This window comes from Anomaloglossus baeobatrachus, chromosome 1 (assembly GCF_048569485.1).
Source record: "Anomaloglossus baeobatrachus isolate aAnoBae1 chromosome 1, aAnoBae1.hap1, whole genome shotgun sequence".
In the NCBI taxonomy this organism is placed as follows: domain Eukaryota; kingdom Metazoa; phylum Chordata; class Amphibia; order Anura; family Aromobatidae; genus Anomaloglossus; species Anomaloglossus baeobatrachus.
In genome coordinates this window covers 676010589-676030604 of record NC_134353.1, presented here as the reverse complement: position 1 = coordinate 676030604, position 20016 = coordinate 676010589, and the positions used below count along the sequence as shown (strand labels likewise).

Sequence of the window (20016 nt, the reverse complement as noted above, 5' to 3'; positions counted from 1 at the left end):
TCATAGTTCCAGTGGCAACATTTGAGTTCTAAGGTATGATCCTTTCACCAAGCTTAAGTGCTACATCCATTCATTACCTCTTATTTGGATGGTTTGGTTTTTGCCAGGGAGGTTTTACAACCAACTCATCCCAGTGCTGCTCCTCCTTTCTTTTCCTTTCCTTTCCTTTCCTTTCCTTTCCTTTCCTTTCTCTTCTTTCTTAAATGAGGGTGCAAAGCCTCCCTGGAACATACTAAACCATCCAGATAAAAAGGAAGACTACTAGAAACAGAACATCTAAAGAGTGTACCAAAGTCAATGTTTTATTTATAAGCCCATTGTGCCAAAATTAATAAAAAAGCAACTTCAGTACACTCTTTTATTGTGCTGCCTCCAGTGTTTCTTTACACAAATAGACTAAGTTTCTTTTAGGGAATAAACACATACGAGACTATCTGCAAATGAACTATTGATGATACAGGTACAAGCCAAGAAGGCTGAAAGTGAAAAGTTTTCTTTCTTTCCACCTTGTTAGTGAACTCAAATGTAATTTCTTTGTGGTTACAAGACAGTTCAGATGTGCGTATTAGGATTCCTGTCATGCAGAGAGACAGCTGCAATCATCCTAGTAATTTAATCTTATGTTTCATGTAGTTAAGCCACAGGAGGGCCAACCTTCTTGCTTTATGACACTGAACAAAGCCTGTTTGAAGAAATAATTAAAGGTATATATCAATAAGTTTCAGTGAAGCAACAGCCAAAGATGGTGAAAAGTGACAGACAATAAAAACTAACAATCTGGCTGATTTTATTTTTCACCTAAAATAATATAAAGACTTGTATACATATTTGATTTTACCCTACAGATGTTACAACAATGTACAGTCAGGGCCAGAAATATTTGGACAGTGACACAAGTTTTGTTATTTTAGCTGTTTACAAAAACATGTTCAGAAATACAATTATATATATAATATGGGCTGAAAGTGCACACTCCCAGCTGCAATATGAGAGTTTTCACATCCAAATCGGAGAAAGGGTTTAGGAATCATAGCTCTGTAATGCATAGCCTCCTCTTTTTCAAGGGACCAAAAGTAATTGGACAAGGGACTCTAAGGGCTGCAATTAACTCTGAAGGCATCTCCCTCGTTAACCTGTAATCAATGAAGTAGTTAAAAGGTCTGGGGTTGATTACAGGTGTGTGGTTTTGCATTTGGAAGCTGTTGCTGTGACCAGACAACATGCGGTCTAAGGAACTCTCAATTAAGGTGAAGCAGAACATCCTGAGGCTGAAAAAAAAGAAAAAATCCATCAGAGAGATAGCAGACATGCTTGGAGTAGCAAAATCAACAGTCGGGTACATTCTGAGAAAAAACGAATTGACTGGTGAGCTTGGGAACTCAAAAAGGCCTGGGCGTCCACGGATGACAACAGTGGTGGATGATCGCCGCATACTTTCTTTGGTGAAGAAGAACCCGTTCACAACATCAACTGAAGTCCAAAACACTCTCAGTGAAGTAGGTGTATCTGTCTCTAAGTCAACAGTAAACAGAAGACTCCATGAAAGTAAATACAAAGGGTTCACATCTAGATGCAAACCATTCATCAATTCCAAAAATAGACAGGCCAGAGTTAAATTTGCTGAAAAACACCTCATGAAGCCAGCTCAGTTCTGGAAAAGTATTCTATGGACAGATGAGACCAAGATCAACCTGTACCAGAATGATGGGAAGAAAAAAGTTTGGAGAAGAAAGGGAACGGCACATGATCCAAGGCACACCACATCCTCTGTAAAACATGGTGGAGGCAACGTGATGGCATGGGCATGCATGGCTTTCAATGGCACTGGGTCACTTGTGTTTATTGATGACATAACAGCAGACAAGAGTAGCCGGATGAATTCTGAAGTGTACCGGGATATACTTTCAGCCCAGATTCAGCCAAATGCCGCAAAGTTGATCGGACGGCGCTTCATAGTACAGATGGACAATGACCCCAAACATACAGCCAAAGCTACCCAGGAGTTCATGAGTGCAAAAAAGTGGAACATTCTGCAATGGCCAAGTCAATCACCAGATCTTAACCCAATTGAGCATGCATTTCACTTGCTCAAATACAGACTTAAGACGGAAAGACCCACAAACAAGCAAGACCTGAAGGCTGCGGCTGTAAAGACCTGGCAAAGCATTAAGAAGGCGAAAACCCAGCGTTTGGTGATGTCCATGGGTTCCAGACTTAAGGCAGTGATTGCCTCCAAAGGATTCGCAACAAAATATTGAAAATAAAAATATTTTGTTTGGGTTTGGTTTATTTGTCCAATTACTTTTGACCTCCTAAAATGTGGAGTGTTTGTAAAGAAATGTGTACAATTCCTACAATTTCTATCAGATATTTTTGTTCAAACCTTCAAATTAAACGTTACAATCTGCACTTGAATTCTGTTGTAGAGGTTTCATTTCAAATCCAATGTGGTGGCATGCAGAGCCCAACTCGCGAAAATTGTGTCACTGTCCAAATATTTCTGGACCTAACTGTATATAGTGCAGTAAGAAACATACTACATGCAATGGAGAAATTTATCAAAGCTCGTGTTTTGTTTGAGAATCTTAAAGGGAACCTGTCAGGTGTAATATACACCCAGACCCACGAGCAGTTCTGGGTGCATATTGCTAATTCCTGCCTAACTGTCCCTGCATACACTTGCATAGAAAAAGAAAACTTTAGAAAAAGTATTTGTAAAAATCCTTTATGATATGCTAATGAGCACGGGGACTAGTTGCAAGGGCATTACTTCCCCCGACTAGTCCGCACTCTTAGCATGTTAGCAGGCTCCAGTGAGCGTGCTAACATGCTACTCAATGACCAGCGTCATCACCATGGACGTGCATACCTGTCTATTTTCACCACCTCCGATGTCTGGGTTAGGCGCAGTGCACATGAGCAGAAGTCTCGGCATTTCCGGTCATGAGCAGTACGAAGCCGGGTGAATGTGTCCCAGTTTCAGAGAGGTCTAGTGTGCATCTGTAGATACATATAGTAAGATAGTATTGAGATACAAATATAGACATCTCATTTGATGCACAAGGGCCCAAGAGATAAAGGGGCCCACTTCCACCACCAAAGCAGTAAGCTGCTGTAGTCACAGACACATAAAGGGGCTCAAGTACTGTTCTGGCATGTGGGTCTTCTTCAGCCTGTCTACTTCTTATGAGAGAAAGAGAGACAGATTTTGGGCCAATTCATCAAATATTTAGGCCAGAATTTTTCATCTAAATTTTGACACTTTTGGCATTTTTACTCCCATTTCTCAAAGCTCTGACAAAATAATTGGTGCTGGGACACAATGAGAATGGCACACCACAGCTTGTTTAGTTCATGACGTGGTGTTCCTTGCACCAAACAAAAACCTTACTCCAGTACCAGAATGGAGCGAGGTTTCTGGTGTAGAGCATGAGGACCATGCCATTTGTCAGATACTCCATATTCGTGAAGAGGTGGATATCTCACCATGAATAAGGAGTATCTGACTCTAACACGCCTCCTCATTAAGACTGGTGTGATAATGCCGCTATTGATGTATCTGGTCCTTTGTTTTTCTGGTTATGGAGTCCTACAGTGCGTGCAATACATTTGTCTGATTTTATCAGGCCTCTACATAGGCACATTGTTCTTTTGAATGGAAAGGATAATTTAGCCATGGTACACAAAGGTAACTTTAATTAAATATCAATATGCCGTAGATCTCTGTGCCCTCTGAATGTTTAAAAGGACATAAAGAAAACTTTCAAATTCAAGCACTTCCACATCTGCTTCCTTGCCACTGGGTTATTGACTCTACTGCATTTTAAGAAGAAGTACAATATTTCCTTTCTCTATGCTGCTTGGGCAGGAAAATGAATCATTGACCACCTGGCGAGAGGCCTTTCTGTCTTCATGTATTGTGCAGCACATTTATTTATTTCGGTGTCTGAGAGCACCTTTGTGAATGTCATGAAGCTCACAGTTATACAAGGCGAGAGGACAAGAAAGTACAATAAATTAGTCCATTCCAACTGCATTCAGTGTGGGGAGCTGTCCAGTACATAGGTGCTGAAACCAACCCAACACTCTATTCTTCCACTGGATAGTTTATTATCTTTGAAGCCAAAACCAATTAAATTGACTCAATGTTAGTAAGGGCATAGGGGTATCTGACAAGAAAGTATATAAATAGTATGCAGTGCATAGTTAGTAAATCCTTGACGATTGTGCAAAGGAAAGTAGACATTTTTTCTTTTATTCAAAAGGATATTATGCAAAAATATATAGAGAAAATAGGGAATGTTGTTCCAGCAAAAGGATCCAAGTATTGGGCTGTATAAAAAATTAGCTTTTATTCCTAATTCATTAAAAAGTTCATTATGAAACTGGCAATTTGTCTTGTGCAGTTCTATGAAGATAATGTGTTTCGGCTAATGTGACTTCCTCACAATCATGAGGAAGGCGCATTAGCCGAAACACATTATCTTCATAGAACTGCACAAGACGAATTGCCAGTTTTATAATAAACTTTTTAATGAATTAGCAATAAAAGCTAATTTTTATACACCCCTATACGTGTATCCTTTCGCTGGAAGAACGTTCTCTATTTTCTCTATATTTGTGGTAGCCTCTACTCTTCCGAGCATGGAACACAGGGGAACAGGACTTGTGAAACTACTGCAAGACTGGTGAGCTGACTACAATTTTTCTTTTTACTATGCAAAAATATGTAAATTTATTTGACTAATCCAACATGTATATATTTGCAAACTGTCTTTCAAAATGTGTACTTTTACCAATTTGGACGATATTTTAGCCTACACTGATTGTAAAGCCTTTTACGATATCGTATGCCATTTGCAACGCCCCCATTGTATGTGTGGCACGTTTAATTTGTTGAACGTGCCGCACAAACGATTAACCCCCGTCACACGTACTTACCTGTCAATACGACCTCGATGTGGGTGGCGAACGTCCACTTCCTGGAGTGGTAGGGACGTTCGGCGTCACATCGACGTCACGTGGCAGCCGGCCAATAGAAGCGGAGGGGCGGAGAGGAGCGGGACGTAAACATCCCGCCCACCTCCTTCCTTCCACATTGCCGGCTGGAGCCGCGGGAGGCAGGTAAGATCTGTTCAATGTTCCCGGGGTGTCACACACTGCGATGTGTGCTGCCTCGGGAACATTGAACAACCCGATGTGCAATTCGTCAGGATTCAACGACGTGTATGCGATGAACGTTTTAACGTTTAATTGCAATCGCACGTACCTGTCACACACTACAATGTACCTTACGATGCCGGATGTGCATCACTTACGACGTGACCCTGCCGACACATCGTAAGATATATTGTAGCGTGTAAAGCGGGCTTAAAGAAGAATCCATAGGACTAAGATGAGTTGAACAGTTTTTATTTCTACAATGCTGGACAAGTGAGAAAAACCAATTGCATAGAAAGCGTTCAAGGTCAAGAGGTTTATAAGGGCTGGAAGTGTAACTAAAACTGAAGAAAATACCCAGTAAAAAAATTGAAAAAGAGGGAGGAGTGGAAGGAGGGCGACGGAAAGAGATGGAATTGAGGAATAGATTGATACTGAGATTGCAAAGGAGATAGAAAAAGGAATAGAGGAAAAAAGAAAGAAAAAGAAGAGGGCAATCGGAAAGAAACAACTAGAATCAGAGGAGAATTGAGGTGAAGATAAGAAAAAAGAGAGAAGATTGGGGAAGTGTTGACAGATGTCACTGTTTTTAGTAAAAAAAAGTAGCAACATCTATTCATTTTGTTCACGAGTTTTCGATAATGTAGTGAAACTATTGTAATACCAAACTGAGTATAGTCAAATAAACTCATCTGTACTTCTGTTATATCTGAAAATCTCTGTATAAAACTAATCTATATTCATGAGCGAATGTTTAGAAGTAAACAAACATTTCACTCAGATCAGTGTTTTAGGTTCATGTTTCAATAGTAAGTATAATTGAAAGCAATGAATAAGATTGGTTTAGAAGCTACAATATATTTAAACCCACGTAAATGACTTTAAGAAAAATGTGTGAACATACTCGAGAAACCCAAGGTAAAATATAAGCAATATAGATAAATTACAATTGTTTCTTAACAACTACCGCTTAAAGGGAACCAATTTTGATTATAATCAAAACATTATCTATTGATGAAATCAGGTTTTTGTGTTAAATGTATTTTTTAGAAATTATGGGAAATGTTTCTTTTTTTATATATGTATATGATGCTATGATATATATGATATACAGTATACATGATATGTATATCGCAATTAGTGATGAGCGAGCTTCCTCGCCACTACTCATTACTCGATCTAGCATCAGAGTTAAAAAATGCTTGAATTTCCCATTGACTTCCATTATACCGGGTATTTGAGTTGCCCCCATGGAGTAATGAGCAGTGGCAAGCAGGCTTGCTCATTACTTTTCACAATTTGTTATTGAAAATGAAAAATAGAAATCTTGCAATTTTCACACTGGGGTTTATATTTTGGTTCCAGGAAACAAAACATGTACATAACCACAATGGTCAGACCCCGTGCCTATCTTTTATATTGAAGTGTTTAATGAGCATGTGCAAAAGTGATTGTGAAAGGAGGGGGTGCAGGGCCAGCTGTGAAACCTCCTATTTTGATTGGTGAACCCTGAGTTATCTGCTCTGTATATACAGTATATGACAAAAATGAGTACACCCCTAACATCTTTGTAAATATTTTATTATATTTTTTCATGGGACAACACTGAAGATATGACATTTTGATAAAATATAAGGTAGTCAGTGTACAGCTTGTATAACAGTGTAAGTTTGGTGTGGCCTCTAAGTAACTTAACACACAGCCATTAATGTCTAAATCGCTGGCAACAAAAGTGAGTATATTCCTAAGAGGAAATGAACAAATTGTGCCCAAAATCTCAATATTTTGTGTGGCCACCATTATTTTCAAACACTGTCTTAACTCTCTTGGGCATGGAGTTCACGAAAAGAGCCACTGAAATCCTCTTCCACTGTCTTCTTTTGACATCACTGAGCTTGTGGATGTTAGAGACCTTGCGCTCATCTACCTTCTGCTTGAGGATGCCCCACAGGTTCCCAAAAGGGTTTAGGTCTGGAAACATGCTTAACAAGTCCAGCACCTTAACCCTTAGTTTCTTTAGCAAGACAGTGGTCATCTTGGAGAGGTGTGGGGGCATTATCATGTTGGAATACTGCCCTGCAGCAGAGTTTTCAAAGGGAGAGGATGATGCTCTACTTCATTGTCACAGTACATATTGGCTTTCGTGGTTCCCTCAATGAACTGTAGCTCCTCGCAGCCAGCAGCACTCATGTAGCCCCAAATCATGACACTCTCACCACCATGCTTAAATGTAGACAAGGCACACTTCTCTTATTACTCCTTGACTGGTTACCGCCACACAAACCTGACATCATCTGAACCAAATAGGTTTAACTTGGTCTCATCAGACCACAGGACAGAGTTCCAGTAATCTATGTCCTTAGTCTACTTGTGCATCATCTTTAGAAGAGGCTTCCTTCTAGGTCAACAGCCATGCAACTCAATTTGATGCAGTGTGTGATGTATGGTCTGAGCATGGATAGGCTGACCCCTTTAGCCTCTGCAATAATACTAACAACACCTATACATCTATTTTGGAAAGACAACCTCTGGATATGACGTTTAGCATGTGCAATCAACTTTTTTTGACGACCATGCCGAGGCCTGTTCTAACTGAAACCTGCCTTGTTAAACTGCTGTATGGTCTGGGCCACCATGCTGCAACTGAGTTTCAGGGTGTTGGCAATCTTCTTATAGGCAAGGCCGTCCTTATGTAGAGAAGCAATTGTTTTTTCCAGAACCTCAGCGAGTTATTTACCATGAAGTGCCATGTTGAACTTTTAATGACCAGTATGAAAGAGTGTGTGTGTGTGATAACACCAAATGTGACACACCTGCTCCTCATTCACACCTAAGACCTTGTAACACTAATGGAGTCATATGACATAGGGAAGGGGAAATGCCTAAATGTGACCTCCTAGTTTCAGCCCCCGAGAAAGGTGGTGATGGACCAATCAGGTTCATCACGACCTATTCAAACGGGTCACAACAAGTAAGAAATATCTTGGAAAGATACTGGGGTATCCTCCGAATGGATAAAGACCTTGAACATAAGGTCGGTGAATATCCCCACGTCACCTACAAAAAAGGGAGGTCGATTGAGGATAGACTTGTCCACAGCCACTTCCAGGCACCCCAACAACATACTTGGCTAAAATCTAACATGAAAGGGTGCTATAGATGTGGGAAATGTGTGGCATGTCCATTCATCAACTCCTCAAAAAACTTTAACTCAAATGTCACTCAGGAGCTATTTGATATACGCCACTTCATAAACTGCCGGTCCCGGGGTATTATCTACAAGGCCACATGCGAATGTGGCCTTGAATACGTGGGAAAAACCATCAGGGAGTTTAGACGGCGTATTGGGGACCACTTGGGGGACATAGAACATAAGAGAGAGACCCCCTTAGCCCGACATGTAAATAATGTCCACGGAGGAAAGAAAAACGTCATATCATTTATTGGTATTGATAAGATTGAACAACCCCTGAGAGGTGGTGACTGGGACCGCCTGGTACTACAACGAGAGACCAGGTGGATTTTCAGGTTGGATACAGTGGCCCCCAAAGGCCTGAATGAGCAGTTAAACTATGGCTGTTACATCTGACTTCTCTCGGATTTCGCTCGGTTTGAGCATAATGACACTGTCACTTTCTGTTCTATCCCTTCTCTGCTAGAAATAATGATCCTTAGACCACTGACTTTCCAGCCTGCTAAAATATCATTGGACACAATGAGGTCATTTTATGACCCACTTTGCTACTAGCATGGTGGAAGAGTAACTCTTTACCTTCCATTTTTTCTTTGACTTGAAGCATATTAAATTACACAACTTCCGCAACACTCACCAAACCTCATATATATCTTACACAGTGCTTATCTTAATTACCTAATGGAGTTACTAAAATAATGATATACATATTGATGGTTATGACGAGCCTAACTTTGTCTCCAGCACAGACTAATGGGGACAAGGGTAAGTTTGAAATAGGCTCATGAAACATGTGATACTCTTGCCCAGTGGTTTTGGATATACACAACACTGTGCGGCTGATTCTGGGCTGGATGTGCCTGCACATATGTGACAGGCTGCTTGGATTTTTCCCTATAAGCAGCCTGGACGGCCGGGGGCGTGTCCCACTGGTGTGGGCAGATCCTACACTGCTGTAATGCTCAGAATGAAGCGATGACACGGTGGATCACATGGTGAACCATGTGTGTATCACGTGATGTGTTCCAAGCCTCGCTTCTGTGAACACAACCAGGAAGTCCTGTGCACATGCTGGATAATGGAGACTGAACGATATGGAAACACTGTGACACGTGGAATCCTGGCGTCCTTACTCCTTCAGCTGGTGGTGAGTGTTGATCGTGTGAGGTGATTAATGTTGCACCTGATCGGAAGTTTTGTGGATTGGCTTTGTGGGCCCCGACCATACATTTATAGGTCAGAATGAGTGGGGCTAACTGTTTGCAGCATTTGGTGTGTGTGGACCTTGCAGGCATTACACCATCACTGGCCCTGATACTTTTAACCCATGTTTGGTCCCCTGAGGAGTCACTAAAACGTGACGAAACGCGTCGGGAGGCATGTGGGGCTGTTTTGAACAAGGACAACAATAGGTTCAGTTGTGGACCGTCCTTGTTAGGACGGGAGCCAATGGGGTTTAGGGTGAGTTACATCAACCTGGAATCCAAGCCCCATTTTGGCCCTGTCAGCAAGAGATGCTGTGATAAGCAACAGAAGATCATCTGAATGGGTGAGATCTTCCCTGTTTTTTTGCCTAATTTGTGTGTTGATTACAGCCAATAGGTGTTTATATGTATTTTTCGTACCTTCAGTGAAGGAAAAATATATATCCTTTTGCCTGTGTTATTTTATGACTCTGACCTGAGCATAATGGAACTATTGTCGTTATGACTATGTGCTATCCACTGATAGTGTTAACCAGCTCTCAACACATGATTTAGTTGTCCCATTGTCTATCTTGCCCAAGGGACGTATCTGTGGCCCTTTTGAGCTTTATATACAGCTCTGGGCAGTGTGTGATTTGTGACCTGCATGGTCAAACCTTCGGTTTTAATATTGCTTTTTGTGTGTTTTAAGGAATAAAATAAAGGTTAAATTTTAATATTATCTCACTGGTGCTATTCAGAAACAATGATAGCTGTAAGTTAAGCTATTTAGAGGGTACACCAAATTTATGCTGTTATACAAGCTGGACACTGACTACTTTACATTGTATCAAAGGGTCATATCTTCAGTGTTGTCCCAGAAAAGATATAATAAAACATTTACAAAAATGTGAGGGGTGTACTCACTTTTGTGATATACTGTAAGTGTTACCTTTCATTGTAATCTTGCCTCTGATAATGTGGAGCCTTGCTGAAAACTTCTCCTGCAAGGATAGATAGCATAAATCTAAAACTGACCCTATGACAAGTTTTTTAAAGGAAGGAACAAAACCCTGATTAAAACAAAAAGTCATTTTCAAATGACAGCTCCCCTTTAAATATGTCATCATTATATTATTCAAGATTATGCATCAATAGTTTGATTTGTGTCAACATATCTATTTGCAGGATTAGTTCTGCTTTCTTATCATTCAATTATCCATGTAAACCCCCCATGCCAGGGGGAATGCAGGTTCTAGTGTAAATGTCAGTAGAATTGCCTACAGACCTTCCCTCGCTTCCATGTTTTCTGTTTGTTAAAGCTTTCAATGTTTGTTATGAGGTTATCAGAAAATGTTCATAAGTCCAAGTAAAGAGAAAGTAATGATCATTCTTTGCTACATTCATTTTGTCAACCAACCATGCATGTGGTTTATTTTTATGTATTGGAGCCTAATTGGAAGGCTACATCCAGCTTCTAACGTGCCGTGAACTTACGGATATCACAGATCCATCTCTATATGCCAGAGTGGAGAGTTGCTAAGTAAGATCAGCTCCCACTCCGATGAACTCGCCCTGTATATGACCAAGGTCAACCATTCATTTGGCTGGTTGACATGTAATACCTTGTTAAAGCCAACTACATGGAAAATATAAGCCTTAGTAAAGTTTTGAAGACCTGGACCCTCAGACATTAGATGATTTCTGGGCATATGTCTTTCTTACTGCAGTTTTGGGAAGAATTGACTGTTTAAAACCTTGGGTCATAGATAGCACAATGCATCTGAACTATATGTTTCATGGCTGGCTGATCTGTTACAAATTTCATACATTTCATCGCCACAGATATCTGAACATGGCTTAATCCAATGAAGGTCCTATATGTGGATGTTTCTGTGGATAGAGCCAATCAAGTTTCAGCTTTTTCTCTTGAGCGCAGTTCAGAAGGGAAAAACAGTTATTTGAACTCCTCTTTTTGTTGCACTCAATATTGTAGGTGTCCAAGTTGATATCTATAAATTATGATTGTATCATATGTTCATAATGTTAAGCACTTATCACTATTTAGGGGCAATTGTACTTGTAACATTGAGTTCCTGGGACCGTAAATTCTGTAACAGGGTCCCCAACCTACCAGGTGACATTTAAAATACTGGTATCTATTTATGTGGCAGGTGAACTTTTAAACTGTCTCAGACAACAGGACACAGGCGTGATTGCTACCTCTGTATTGCTTATACCTATGATTCTATTTGCATATAATAAAGAGAACCTGTCCGTATGATTTTGTAATTTAAAGTGAAGACATGGCTGTATTGGTGCTTTAATACTGATTAAATTGATACATTTGGTGAAGAAATCCATTTTGTGGTTCTTCTTTAATCACCATTTAAAGTTTTCTGCTAACTAATTAAATTTGGGTGCATTAGGGCTGGACTGCACACTGGGTCTTCTCCTCCCTGTCTGTGATTCCCCAACCCCTCTGCCTGCCTCCAGTCTTTGAATGACTGGTCACTGCTGAAATTTTAATAATAAGAGGCAGGCCAATCAAAGACCGCAGGCAGGCAGAAGGGCTAGGGAATCACAGACAGGGAGGAGAAGACACAGTCTACAGTCCAGCTCCTAATTAGCAGAAAATTTCACATTGTGATTAAAGAAGAACAACAAAGCAGATTTCTTCACCAAAGGCATCAATTTAATCAGTATTACAGTGCCATTACAGCCATGGCCCAAAATCATATTGTCAAGTTCTCTTTAAGCTATAGGTAATACTTGTAGTTCTAAATGTTCTAAACATTGATTTTCAAAGCAGCATTTTATATTCAGACAAGATGCTGAATCTATCCAGTGACCATAGTAAATGTAAAATAATTCTGACTGTCAAAGCTTAATTAAACTGTTCCTCGTTTTTTTTAGAGCATATGTTTTGGAACACCTGTGTGTTTACGAGGAAAATGCTTGAATAGTTTGAAGAAGCATATTCATCAGTGCTACCAATTTAAAGATGTTAAGTTGGAATTTGCTGGCATAATTGTTCAGAAGATAATTGTATTTATGGTTTATTATAATGTGTTACTTTATTATATGTTCCTTATTAATAAACTAACTACAGTATATAGTTAGTATATATACAGTCTACATTTACAAAATAATTGTCTGTTAAATATTTAGGTACACTGTACTGTATATCCATAGACCAATGGTTGTTTAGGTTCTGTGTCCAGGATACGTAATGATAGGTTATTACTCTCACTTGACTGTTTTCATATCAACATAAAATTATGTATAAAGGCAGTGTTTGTGCTATACGTCTCCTTCCACTGTAAACCATATTTTTGGGACTAAATACCCCCATACATATTAGGCTAGGTTCACATTTCCGTTGTTTATTATCAGTCACAATCCGCCGCTTTGATAAACAACGTAATCCGTTTGGCAGATTCCGTTGTTTCCCATAGACTTGTATGAGCGGTGGATTGTGACTTATGTCCTTGCATTGCATCTGCCGCCCGACTGATCAGTCATGCAACGACTGACCATCGGGCAGCAGGAACGCAGCTTGTAACGTTTTTTGAGCAGCGGAATCCTTTTGATTTCGCTGCGCATGCTCTCTCTCGGCGGCCGAATGATCAGTTGATCGCCCGGCAGCCGCCTTCTGTGAGCGATCAGCTGATCTCCCGGCCGGCGATCAGTCGCTTTCAAAAGCCGGCTGCGGGAGATCAGCTGATCGTTCACAGAAGACGGCTGCTGGGAGATCAGCTGATCGCTCTCAAAAGCCGGTGGCTGGCTATTGTGAATTATCACTCGTTTTACAACGGAATTCACTTTCTCATGACAATGAATTCCAATTCTTGTCACCCGTTGTACAACGCATCAGTCACAAGCGTTAAGCAACGCATGTGACTGATACAAAACAATGGAAATGTGAACCTAGCCTTAGGAGGGCCGCCATCAGGGCATTACAACCATGACTTGTGTACTTGTGTACTGGGCCCAATGTAGAGGGGGGGGATCGGGGCTAATTAAATATCTTTATTAAGCCCCGGCTGCCCCCATTTCACCGGGCCACGGGCAGCACTGTACCTTTAAATTCTTTAAATTACTTCAGATGTGGCTACGCAGCACACTGTGCATGGTTAGGTCCTGGCAGATCATCTACATGAAGAGGATCCCGGCATCTTCTCTGCTCTCCAGACAGGACCTGCAAAGCTCAGTGCAGGCTCTGCCCCTCCACCTCCTGTGCTGTGATTCATGACTTCTCTCCTCGACATGGAGCTCCTGGCTAGTCAGAGGCTGGTAAGATGGATGTGTGGTTATAGCTCGTGATAGGGGTCCAAGTCTGCGATACTGTGCACTGTGGTGGGCTGGATTTAGGACTAATAGAGGGTCTGTACCTTGGTATGTTATTAGGGGCTGGGGGTTGTGTATATTATAAGAAGGTGGGGGAAGGTTTGAGCTGTGTATATTATATGGGCCTGGGGGGTTTATTTTGTTTATTATGAGGGGCTAATATCTGCTACACTTTACACTGCAAAGACATTTTCTGCACTCTCTACTGTTAAGTGCTAGGGGCATATTACTCTCTGTACTTTGTGTTGCGCTGTATACTGGGGACATATTGCCATGTTCACTGTGTGTTGCGCTGTATACTGGGGACTTATTGCCCTGTGTATTGTGTGCTGCACTGTATACTGGGGACATATTTCTCTGTGCACTGTGTGTTGCACTATATACTGCAGACATATTTCACTGTGTACTGTGTGTTGAGTTGTATACTGGGGACATATTGCCCTGTGTACTGTGTGTTGTGCTGTATACTGGGGGCATGTTGCCCTGTGTTCTGTGTGCTGCGCTGCATACTTGAGACATATTGCCCTGTGTACTGTGTGTTGCACTGTATACATTGGGGTTCTGGTGGGTGTTAGGCCCCTTTACACATCCATATATAAACACATATGTGTGGTACACTCCGTGTTGACTATGTGTTTATTTTTATCACCCATTTGTGTGTATGTACATTATTAAAACTGTGTCGTCAGTGTACCATCCGTGTTTTTTGGGTATTAATATATAGCAAATGAAACTACAAAGTTTATACTATACTTTGCAGTGTTAAACACGTGCAGCACACAAACTGTACACTGCTGCCATCCATGTGCTGCTTGTGTTTTTCACGGATCCCTAGACTTGTATCAGTCTTTGTCATTAGTTCTGCCGGAAAAACACAGACTTGTGGGCAGCACCATAAGTTAAAATGAGTACGTGCGGCATCTCTGTAGTAAGCTCAGTTCTGCTCCCATATCTCTGTAGTAAGCTTGGTTCTGCTCCCATATCTCTGTAGTAAGCTTGGTTCTGATCTCATATCTCTGTAGTAAGTTCAAGTTCTGATCTCATATCTGTGTAGTAAGCTTGGTTCTGCTCCCATATCTCTGAAGCAATCTCGATTCTGATCTTGTATCTCTGTAGTAGGCTCGGTTCTGATCTCGTATCTCTGTAGTAAGTTCAGTACAGAGGAGCAGTGTGTGTGGGGGGATATAATACAGAGGAGCAGTGTGTGTGAGGATATTATACTCAGGGGCATTGTGTGTGTGGGGGGATATTACACAGAAAGGCAGCGTGTGGGGGGATATTATATATGGGACAGTGTGGGAGAGATATTATGGAGAGGGGCAGCGTAGAGGGTGTATTATGGAGATGGGTAGTGCAGGGGTGTATTATTAATTTTCTGAGGGAAATACTTCATTTTCTGGAACATGTTCAAGGGTGCTAACAATTTTGACTGTGTGTATGTATTTATGTTATATGAATACATATATACACATATACACACACACGTTTTTCCAAGAGTGAGACTGTGGAAGTTTTGCGGGGTGGAGGTGGAGCTGGGATGGAGCCTGGGTGGAGTCTCAAGCGGGCCCTAAAATTTTGCCAGTATAGGGCCCTGACATTCCTAGTGGCTGCCCTGAATATTAGATTAGACTAATGTCTGCTGAATCTACCATTATCAATTAATTCAGTTGATGGTCTAATGTGTATTTAGGCACGGGGTCATTTATAGTTGGGAGGATTGTCGATTGCCTACGTCCGATTTGAACTGCTGATCACATTGTTCTCTCAAAGATAAGCAACACAGGACCTATCTCAGCTAACTCTCTCATACACTGGAGCTAAATGAGCACTTCTGTGTATATGAGAGGTGAATGGAAAGGCCGTCGCCCAAATGACTTGTTGAAGCATCATTCGTCCGACAGCCATCTACTTTATATGGTTGGCTTAAGGCTCACCATTTCCCATTCATTCTCAATCAGAAGTGTACCCTACCAATCTAAAATATATAACCTATTCATTTTATAGCACATATGCTCATGACTGGAGTACACTTTGAAATCCTAATTCTGATCTTTATTTTCATGCAGTGCTGTCTCAGGATGCCAGTTATATTGATTTCAGTCAAATATGTCTAAGAGATTGGAAAGGAAAGTCTGAGAGCTCTCAAAGATATGGACTTCCAGGGAGAGGGAAAGAGAGATGTTAACAGCCTTATTGTGACTACATCATGGCTCAAAATACTCATCCAACACTTCTTTCAAAGTATTTCTTTGTATTTCTAAAAATCCATCTCAATATAATGGATGTACTTTTTTCTTGGTAGAAAATCACTGGAAAAAAATGATCTGACAGCAATGGGTTATTATTTCCTATGTCAATATTATATATAGTCTATAGTTTCTAAAATGCAAGCCATTCAAACTTGCTAAACAAATAGATTGAGACCTTGTTGGGGTTAATGAACAATAAAAGAATGTATAAACTCTCGGTAGTGTTGACAACTATTGTGTTACAGGTAGAGAATATGAACCGCTAGCAATTTGCAAAGAAATATTTTTCATTCTTAAGATTCATAACTTTGTGACACTTGACACAAGCAAAATTGTGCGGTGATTTTTTTTAAAACATGGAGCTGTGCTGAAGGTTTTATCTGTTATTTTAGGTTCTGTCTGTGACGTCACTCACAGAATAGAGTGAGAAGCTAGTGACTATGTGTGTAATAGTAACTAGATGGCACTATGAACACCAGCATGTTGCGAGAGCAGCGGGGAAATCCAACAAGCCGAGGTCAGAGCCGAGAGGACGCAACTAAACACAGGAAGAAGACAAAAGCAAGGTCAAGAGTCAGGCCAAGGTCTGGTAACCAGGAGAGCATGTAAGGGACAAAAGGAACAGACAAGGACGTAGTCAGGAGGAGGTCAGAGGTGATGAGCCAGACAGTATCGCAGAGTCAGTGGATGAGGCAGAGCAGTGTCAGGAAGCATTTCAGGGTCAAGAACCAAGATCAATAAACCAAGCAGCCAAGAGCCAGGCATTTACTGAAACCAACCAGGTAATATGACTGGCGTCACTCCGGCCTGCACCGCTCTCTAATGAAGCACTGCAATTACCAGGAATGCGGAGCAGGAGAGCAAGCCCCTCCCACAAACCAGAGAGCAACCCAGTAGGGAAAACAACCTGTCCCAGAGTCACGGAGAAGGTACCTGAGATGCTAGCAGGACGTTCCATATGGTGTACAGGCACCAGGTTCACAGGAGGGCGGAACAGAAAATTTGGAAATCGCGCCGCAAGTCAGGACTGTGACACTGTCATTTACACTGAATAGATGGTTGGTGGTAACAATCTTTTTTACAGTTAAAGGAGTTGTTCACTACTTGAACATCTCCTACTCATTCCCCACGTTTGCCCCCATTAAAGTAAAAAAGCTTCTACTCACCTTCTCGGCTGGCACCGTTCCAGTGCTCTCCCGCGTATCATGTGATATTGTTACGTCTCGCAAACTATGCACACATTCAGTGCCGGCTTTGTCTCTCCACCTCCAATGTATCAAACATCAATAGGAATTGGGAGAGCAACCATAGCTCTGGCTTCCTCCACCGGCACCGTATAAGCTTTTTTATTTTAATGGGGGCAAACATGGCAAATGAGAAGGGGTTGTCAAAGTAATGGATAGCTCCTTTTAGAATCATTTACGCTACCAAATAATTGGTCAAATTTGAGCACTCGTAAGTGAGGTTGAGTAAAATGCTAGTTAATTGTGAAAAATCATTTATGGAAACATAAAAAAATGACTAAAGTATAAGCAATAAGGGACCATATAGCAAAGTGACTAATAAAATATACATACTACTAATATTGAAGGAGAATGAAGGTGGTTAACTTCTGGAGTCAAATCAATGTATGTTTATGAATTCAAGTTTCTGAGCCCAACAATGCTTTCTAGTCTGTGCTTGGGAGATATGTATGGGGGTTGTGCACATAGAACTGTATAAATATATTTTTGTTACCAGCTTGGATTTATCATGATGGATTTCTTTGACCTTGTAGCCTGCAGCACTGACAATTTGATTTTCCCTTGTGATAGATTAGATCTATGCTGTGTGGATATGCTATAAAATGTATCTTAGTTAACATTTTGATGCATGCATGGTATAGGTGTGACCTTTCATGAATTGAACATATGTAAATCACACGTTGTCATCTCGTTGAATATTATGTCTGATAACTTTTATAGAGCTATAAATTATTTTCGCTTGAGTCAGCTATATATACAAATCCACATGACACATGTTCCATGCTAATGGGGCATTTCGGCGACGAATTCTCAGGATTTGTGGAGGTTCCAGCAGTTGGATTTCCAGCAATTAGCATATTAATAACTATCCTGAAAAGGTGTCAACTTGCTTATTTGAAAATAACTCTTTCATTATAGTAAAGGAAATAATTATTTGATCCCTTGCTGATTTTGTAAGTTTGCCCACTGACAAAGATGTGAACAGTCTATAATTTTAAAGGTAGGTTAATTTTAACAGTGAAAGACAAAAATAAAATCCATAATATCACATTGTAGAAATTATATACATTTATTTGTATTTTGAAGGGAGAAATAAGTATTTGATCCCCTACCAACCATTAAGAGTTCTGGCTCCTACAGATCACTTAGACCCTCCTAATCAACTCGTTACCTGCATTAAAGACAGATGTCTTAAATTGTCACATGTATAAAAGACTCAATTAATCAGTCAGACTCTCACTTCTGCAACATGAACAAGACCAATGAGCTTTCTAAGGATGTCAGGGATAGGGTACGCTCACACAAGCGTGAAAGTAGGACGAGTGCAATGCGAGAAAATCTTGCATTGCACTTGGACCTATGTTAGTTAATGAGGGAGAGTAGTTAGTCAACTTTTCTCGCATCCAGATTCTGGTTTTTTGACCATTAAGTCACAACAAACATGATACAATACAATATCAATTGAAAGATAGACATTAAATATTTAAAAAAATGAGGTTACACATATAGGGGATCAAATCGAGGCTCAGGACTTAACTTTGAGACCATATTAAGGTTTATTCAGGCAGCGCCACATAATAGAGAGATGTAGGAGGTTTGCTGTCCATGAAAGTCCAGGTCAGTATATACCGATGCTCTCCAAGTGTCCCCTTAGTTTTTGTGTAAACAGGAATGAGACATCAAATTCTTTAAATTAGCAGAAGTGAGCCATCAATTTCATGGTAGATTTACAACAGTCTCCACCTCGACGCGTTTCCCCACATACTATACATGTGGTTCATCAGGAGGCCAAGGAGATGAGGTATTAGATATGCAGATCCATGGCGCCCATCAAACAGGATCCACGGCTGATCAGACAATGCTAGAGAGATAGTACTGCCGTAGTCCAGAGAGGCGTCGATTTTCTGCTAGAGCCGTATCCCTCGCACCCATTCAAGTGAATGGGTGCGAGAGATACATCGGACTGCACTCGGATGTTATCCCAGTGCAGTGCGATATATACGCACAGGCTGACAATGGAGGAGATGGGGGGATTAACCCCTCCCTCTTCGCCGCCGTGCATGTCCTCAGCTTCACAGCTGTGACCTGATTGCAGGATTGGGTCACAGTCGCATGACACTCGGCTCACGCTCGCAGCAGAGCCTGAGCCGAGGGTCATTAGCATATCGCATCCGATGCTGTTGCATTGGATGCCATACGCTTGTCAGAGTCCAGCCATAAGATCATAGTCCTGAACAAGGCTGGAGTGGGCTACAAAGCCATAAGTAAAGGAAAAATACCAAGAGAATTATATCTCATAATGATACCTTAACCCCATAAAGTCAATAATGAAAAACAATGAAAAAAGTAGGGGCAAAAATGGTGTAAATACATAGTATTTAGTCCCTACCTGAGACTCTTTTTCCTCCTCTAAATCTTCTTTTCTGGTTTTCCACATCTTCTAAATTAATGGGATTTTAATGTACTTGCCGTTTTTCTGGCTGTATTTATACGCACCCTTTATAATAAAAAGCAGCGTAAAAGAAAACTTTTGGCATGTTCTTACGCATTGTTACTATGTATTTACACCATTTTTGCCCCTGCATTGTTTTTCAAAACCATAAGTAAGACGCTAGGTGAGAAGCAGACAACTGTTG

The 20016-nt window shown here is 40.8% G+C and overlaps 1 protein-coding gene and 1 long non-coding RNA gene across 4 annotated transcripts in view; one reads left to right on the top strand and one right to left on the bottom strand.

The window, feature by feature from the left end:
* SEZ6L (seizure related 6 homolog like) overlaps positions 1 to 20016 on the bottom strand; it is a 720622-nt gene that overhangs the window by 679836 nt on the left and 20770 nt on the right. The gene's annotated exons all lie outside the window — the stretch shown is intronic.
* LOC142248668 (uncharacterized) overlaps positions 9280 to 20016 on the top strand; it is a 543001-nt gene continuing 532264 nt past the window's right edge. The window contains exon 1 of the long non-coding RNA XR_012724939.1: positions 9280 to 9500. This is a non-coding gene — a long non-coding RNA (uncharacterized LOC142248668). The remainder of the gene's footprint in view (positions 9501 to 20016) is intronic.